The 7,184-nt window shown below is 39.6% G+C and overlaps 2 long non-coding RNA genes across 3 annotated transcripts; one reads left to right on the forward strand and one right to left on the reverse strand.

The window, feature by feature from the left end:
* Window positions 1–1,372: 1,372 nt before the first annotated feature.
* LOC125742044 (uncharacterized) lies at window positions 1,373–3,284 on the reverse strand. The gene is made up of 2 exons (XR_007397988.1): window positions 3,215–3,284; window positions 1,373–2,454 (listed from the first exon to the last, which is right to left on the reverse strand). It is a non-coding gene; the product is annotated as an uncharacterized LOC125742044 (long non-coding RNA).
* A 121-nt stretch (window positions 3,285–3,405) lies between these two features.
* On the forward strand, window positions 3,406–7,078 carry LOC125742043 (uncharacterized). Of its 2 annotated transcripts, none has more exons than XR_007397987.1 (4): window positions 3,406–3,585; window positions 3,749–3,856; window positions 4,345–4,512; window positions 4,604–7,078. It is a non-coding gene; the product is annotated as an uncharacterized LOC125742043 (long non-coding RNA). The 2 variants fall into 2 exon arrangements; XR_007397986.1 differs by having other exon boundaries at window positions 4,364–4,512.
* The last annotated feature ends 106 nt before the right edge of the window (window positions 7,079–7,184 follow it).

The raw sequence follows: 7,184 nt of genomic DNA on the forward strand, positions 1-7,184 counted from the left end.
TTATTCTGGTTTGCTGCACTGAAATTATTGCGTTCTTTGGGAAAATATGCAAGAATGTGGATCCTTTCAGTTCCTCTGTTCTCATTTCGTCATACTGTGCAATGCAGCATTACAACAAAAGGAATGAGTGGCCATTTAGGCCAAAATGTGTTCCTGATAATGTGCTTATTCAGTTTTTTTTTCTGAAAAGCAAAGAGAATGGTGGAAGAAATATCAATCAGTGAAAATGTGGCTCTCGGACTACTTAGAATTTTCCAGGCAGGGAAATGTTTGTCCAGTAATTAATGGGTAGAGAATACTGGGCTTTAATTGTTCTATTTTAAGAAATGTCAAACTTCCAAAGAATGGAAAGCAACGTAACTGTGGAAAAGCCACAGACCCCCCAGGGATGAGCTCATCACTTTAAAATTCACAACTCCATCCACGTTCAGCTGCTTGGCCTTGGCACATACAGTACAAATATAGCATCGCAGAAAACAGGAACAAAATACAGGTATGGTTACAATCTCATATGCAATAACTGACTCAGATTTCTCTACTGTCGTAAAAGGTATAACTCAACAAAGATAAATAAATTCTTTCAACGAAATATCCTTATCCCCCATTTAAAATATTCAAGTACACATGTTCATACCCTAACCCTAACCCTACAATGAAAAAGACCTTCCATCATTTCGCAATAACAAATTATCTCAAGTGTCCTTTAATGAAAATTTCGATTTTGCTGTGCTTCTTTTTGACCTTGCTAGCTTTGGTGATTGTTGTCTTACAATTTATTCTTCAGTTGGTTTGTTTTACTCAAACTAAACTCCAGTATCACATTAAATCAATCAGTTCCCTGATGGGTCAACCTGAATAAAAATGCATTATATTCTGGAATGTTCTTCATATGCATTAACCAACACAGATCTATAGTCCTCGTGAGTTATTAAATATGTGGCAGCTGTATATTTAATATCATAGAACGGCAGGGTTATAATTCCAACAAACCTAACGCCATTGATGATTACACTGAGTGCCATTAGAAATGATTTCTGTAACTGATATTACATGTATTATTAAAATGTAACATATATAATACATGTAATGTTTTGCTGCAGTGGATCAACAGGAGATAAGAGTCCTAGATTAGATCGAAAGGGTGAAACGATTTTCTTTTTTCAAATGAAGAATGAAATCACAACAATGACCTCCTGTTTTTCTGAAATAGAAGAGTTAATCGAAAATATTATTTCTATTCTCCAGGCCAAGGGGATATCAGTCACGGGGAAATGAAAACACGGTTCAACCAATAAAAGCAGTCCTCCCTACAACAAAGTCTCTAGTGCCATCTACTGGATATTTTAACATGAATTGTTTTGTTGGCTATTCATTTTAGGTTAATTTTACATTTCATTTTATTTGGACATTATACACAGAACAGTGGGTTAATATTGATGATACAGGCCCCTTGTCTGTCTCCCCCTCCCACATTGCCTATTTGAAATCATAAACCATTGTTTCAAACCCTAAAAAACAAAACAAAAAAATCCTGCCTGAATGACTACAGACCGATAGCACTGACCTCTGTAGCTATGAAGTGTTTTAAGAAAATTATCCAATAATTTCTGAAAACCACAACCGAAGCTCTTCAGGGCCCTCCACAGTGTGCTTACAGATCAAAGAGTGGCCTGTACTACGAAGTGGGGTTACTGGCTTATCGGGGTAACTCGTCGGATTTAAGGTAGTCTGGCCAAAATGTAAGTGAACGAATATGAAGTCTACTTTAAATCCGACAAGTTATCCCAATAAGCCAGTAACCCCGCTTGGTAGTACAGGCCCCAGATCTGTTGACATCAATCTGACCCTACATCATACGTTTTCAACACTGTAGATTTCAGCTCTGCTTTAATACAATGTCCAGCCATCTCTCTGCTACTGGATCCAGGACTTGCTGACCGGCAGGAAACAAGTCGAGAAGATGGGCAGCCACATTTCCGATCCCACCTTAATGACGGCACTTCACAAACTAACTCTGTAAAACTCTTTAAGATTTCAGACAAAACTACCTTGACTGAACTCATCAAAAATGGCAAAGAGTCCAGCTACCGAAAGCAAGTAAGTCAACTGGTGTCATAGTGTGGAATCAACAAATTAGAAGATGAACGCACAAATGTCCACCATGACCACAACTACCGCCATCTCTTCTGGTAATCCAGGACACTACCGTCAGCAGATGTGAGACCTTCAAATTTCTCAGGACCATCATCCAACAAGACCTCAAATGGGACATGAACACCACTTGCATAACTAAGAAGGCAGACGAAAAATTTAAGATTGATGGTTAAGTTATACAGAGCCATAAGAGAATCAATTATTACATCCTCCATCTCTGTCGGGTTTGGCTTTGCAACGTCACACTCTAAGCAGACTGTGGAGAAAATCACTGGTTGTCAGCTCCCCCTGCTTGAAGACCTGTATTCATCAAGGATGAGGGACAGAACCAGGAAAATAATGTCAGATCCTTCGCAATTGGTTAATTCCAGTATCCTATTTTTCACCTTATTTATGTCAGCATATTTATTTATTTGCATATTTGACTACATCCGTTTTACTTTTATTCTGTTTGCATTTTTGTCTCGCCTTTTTTATCTTTCAATTGATGTCATGCCACCATCCACCAAAAATCCTTATACTTCCTGTACCTTATGTCAGCATGTTCATTTATTTGCACAATCAGTTGTTTTACTACCTCTATTTGCCTTTATTCAGTTTGTTTGTTTTTTTTTAATGTGTTTATTTTTTATTTTTAAGTGATATGTCAAACCCTCATCTTCACAAAAAATCCTAATACTTTTTGTACTCGGTCAATAAAGATTCTGATTATCTAAAGTCAAGTAACATTTAAAACACGAATATGAATTATATTTTGAAATCGAAAGCGTCATCGTTTTCGGGTACATTCCAAAAGTTAAAATAAAAAGTTCGTATAATACATATCGTAAAATCATAAAGTACGTATTACACTAGTTATAAAATTCGCATCCGGCATGTAGTTCGTGTGGCGACAGTGTAGTTTGTGTTATGTTCTTCGCGTGACTGTAGGATTATGAATATTGTAGTTATTTCTACTTAGCGAACTGCAATGTACACATGAAAACTACAAATTTTAAAACCAGATCATTTAAACAGGAGAAAAATGCTGAATATATAGACTTCAAACAATCAAGCCTACCTCCATGTTCTAAACACGGAAAAGCATCATTTAATCGCTCGGCAGTAATCAAAACAACCGGATATCGCAAATATCCTAAACCTAACGTATCTACTGGTACTGTCCATTTAAATTGCTCATATCCAGCCAACCAGGTATGCACTACACACGTGGTCGTGACGTATTTTCTGTTCATTGGTTGACCTTTTAACTAAAATGGCGCCTTAGTGAGCGTTAAGGATGATCATGTTTGTGTAGAAGTTGTAGGAACTGTTGGGCCTGGCTGGGTGTTGTTGCGGTTGTGGTTATCCGTTTACGAATATATTAGTATTGATGAGAAGTAGTATGTTTAGCTCTTCTGTAAAAGATGCGATACATTCGGTTATTTTCAGGTGAGGAAATCTTATTTTCAATCTGAATGGATGGATGTGTTTGGTTTGAGGCCTAATATACCTCCCGCAGATCTTAAATGAATCTCTTTTAACTGCCATGTCTCTCTGCCTTCAAGATTCGTAGCTTGACATATTTTCCCTTGTGGAAATCTTCCTTTTACAGGTGTTTCGATTCAATTGTATTTGTTTATCGCGGAGAAAATACCTGACCCGTCTAATCGGCTTTCCTAACCTGGCGTAATTTGTGAAACCTGGTCATCGTTCTGAAATAGTAAGTGCCATGTTTAGGTATCATCATGTCGGTCATGGGTAAGAGCTGCTGTTCAGGCGAACTAGCCATGTGCTGGAGCTCTACCCTGTGTGACCTAGATTATATCAGAGGGTCTCCCGGAGGCCGTTCTGGCAGTAGCAGGTGTGAGCATGTATTCAGCTGTTTGATGCTCATGTATAATACTGCACACAGGTAAATTGCTTGCCTTTTTTGCTCTCAGGCTGAAATGAAACTTTGTACTATACTATTACCATACATATAACAATGATTTTGATTGAGCCGATGACCTTTTGTGTTAAAAGGGAACCTGTATAGCAGCTGTAGTCCTTGTTTTGTTGGTGAATATGACTTTGGTTGAGGACACTATTTATGCCTGTATAATTAGCACTGATTGAAATATGCTGGATTTGAGGAATACATAGACTGTTTAATTTGTATATTCAGCACTGATTTGATTATTAGGAACCTCTTCTTTCATTACATGATAGCACTGACCTGGTCTTGCAGAATCTCCCTGATGGATGCACCCATACTTGAAGCTATTGGATCAGCAGTGGGGTACAGTAACCATTCTCCAAACCTGTCAGCCAGGTTCATTCAAGTTATTCAAGTGTACTGTTCATCTTCTATGAATGCCCTCACATGTCAAGCAAGCGGTGAGTTGGAGCTCAAGGTCAAGGCATTGGTACTGGTAGAAAGCTGCTTTGAGGACTCAATTTAAGATCTTGGATGTTGCTTCACTTCCAGCTAGACCTCCCAAGTCGGAGGTAGGGGCAATTCCATGGTGGGATCGCATTTTTACTGGAGCCTTAGGACTGCAGAAGCAACCTTCTACTTGAAGAAGGATCTCATCTCTTTACTGCCATCAGAACTCCTGACCTGCATCCTAATAATTCTGGGTTTGGTGGAGTTGTTTTGCTTGTGCTTGTCTAGTTTTCAAGGTGTTTGTTCTGTAGGGCGTCTTCCCTTAAGTGATGCTGAAGTGTTCTCTAACTCCTGTTGCTTCCTCCTGCCAAGCAGGTGTGCAAATATAAGGGTTAACACTTGAGGCTTAGATGCAATTGAATTTATTTTCATGAACCTGTAATCACATTAACAAAGATGTTTTAACTTTCTGAGTTGCAGCACAATTGAGGTATAAATTAATATAACAGCTCATGATTGTTGGTGATTTTTGTCACACAACATTGAACTACCGTACAAGTGACTAGTCCGTCCATCTATTTTCCAAACCGCTTACGCTACTGGGTCGTAGGGGGTCTGGAGCCTATCCCAGAAGCAATGGACACGAGGCAGGGAACAACCCAGGACCGGGGGCCAGCCCATCGCAGGGCACACACACCATTCACTCACACATGCACTCCTATGGACAATTTCGCAACTCCAATTAGCCTCAGCATGTTTTTGGACTGTGGGGGGGGAACCGCAGTACCCAGAGGAAGCCCCACAACGACATGGGGAGAACATGCAAACTCCACACACATGTAACCCAGGTGGAGACTCGATCCTGGGTCCGCGAGGTGTGAGGCAACAGTGCTAACCACTGCACCACCATGCTGCCCCTACAAGTGACTAGTTAGCAGTGGAAATCAGAATTTGAATGCCTTGAGGGGAAAAAGCTTTTCCTCCGTCTCTTGGATTTGGCTTTCAGGCTGCAGTAGTGTTTTTCTGACTAGTGAGAAGAGGCCAGTGTTGGGGTGGGTAGGGTCTTTTATTTTCAGCGTTTTGTCCCTGCATTGCTTCCTGTTGGTGCCCTGCAGATTCGGGAGCTTAATGTATCAGCAGTGAGAACGCGTCTCTTCTCCTTTTCTAGAACTTTACGTGCAATTTGGACATGGCTCTTTTGGCTGTCATCCTCATTGCTGGTAAACATTGAATGGGAAGCCTTTCACTTCCCCTAAAGAAGTTGTATTAACACTGTATGTCAACACACTTGTTTACTCAGAGTGCAGCCCTGGTTGCTTGTCTTTCCGGAAGTTATAGCTGCTTTTGTGCTGCATTTTGGAGGAGAACTGTGATGCCAAACTATACACTCCATAAATTGAGATGCATTAAATGTACAAGCATGGTTTAAGTAACTTTGACCTAGTTATGCTTAAAACTAAAAAACATTAGTTGGTGGGTTCTTCAAGAAATCTACAGTGATTCCCCGCCTATTGCGGAAGATGCGTTCCAGACCCATCAGCGATAGGTGAAAATCTGCGATATAGAAAGACCATATAAATAAACTTTTTTTTTTTTTTTTTTTTTATAAATAGTTTAAGCCTTAAATCGTAGCGCTTAAAACAAAACAAAGTTTGCTCACAACAATCAGACCACAAGCAAGGTACGTGGTATGCAGAGTACTGATACGTCAGGGAAAAATCCGTGATATAGTGGGAGTGTGATAGCGGAACCCCCATATAGCGGTAGTGTGATAGGGGGGGATCACTGTACTGACTGGGTAACATTTTCCCTTCCTAGGCACGCTGTGCTAGGAGCCTGCAAGACCAATGCAATAGTTTAATGTAGCCATGCACCTTCATGTGTGTGTAACCAGACAGTCCAGATTTAAAAAAAATATGTTCAACTTCATAGTGTCTAGCTAGTTTAATTTCTTTGTCTTACGCTTCAATTGTCTGCTAATGCCCGAGTCTTTCAGGTGCAAATTGTCATACCTGAACATAACCACTAGATGGTGTTATAATGGAATTGGTCACCTATGCTCTGGGTGGTGGCAGAATGTAACTATGGGTATTCAAATGCTTCTGTAAATATCCCCATTTTCCCTCTGTTAGTCCACTCTCTGAAAATGGAAGATAATGGGCGTATTGGAAGAGGGGCATTTGCTTTGTTGCCTTGCAATGTTTTGATGTCATTATGAAGCGTATGTGAATGCAGCAGCTGTTTCTTGGATGGATTTTAATGTCTAATTTTAATAACCATTTGCTTACATGTGATTTAAATATCGACTGCTCTGTTACTTTTTTTGTCATTTCTTTGTGTTCTTGCCTGTACTCCAAAGCTCTTTTTACCTAAAATGGATTATATAATATAGTGTTTTTGATGAGCTGCCTTATGTAGCCTACCTTAACATCAGCGCATCTGTGTAAAAGCAAATTTCAGTACTTACAAATGAGAAATCACACTGCTAATGGCACATTAAAGAAAATGTTGGATTTACATACCAAAATGTTAAAGTTTAAGGGTTAAAATCAATAAAATTAGTGATGTCTAAAGGAATTTTGCCTTCTGTCTACAAGATTAACCTTTATCTGGGCTTCTAGTGCAGAGTCAATGTCAGCATGTACCAAATGGCCCATGTTAGGGCACACATTGACATCGGTCA

The sequence above is a fragment of the Brienomyrus brachyistius genome, chromosome 5, assembly GCF_023856365.1.
Source record: "Brienomyrus brachyistius isolate T26 chromosome 5, BBRACH_0.4, whole genome shotgun sequence".
In the NCBI taxonomy this organism is placed as follows: Eukaryota; Metazoa; Chordata; class Actinopteri; order Osteoglossiformes; family Mormyridae; genus Brienomyrus; species Brienomyrus brachyistius.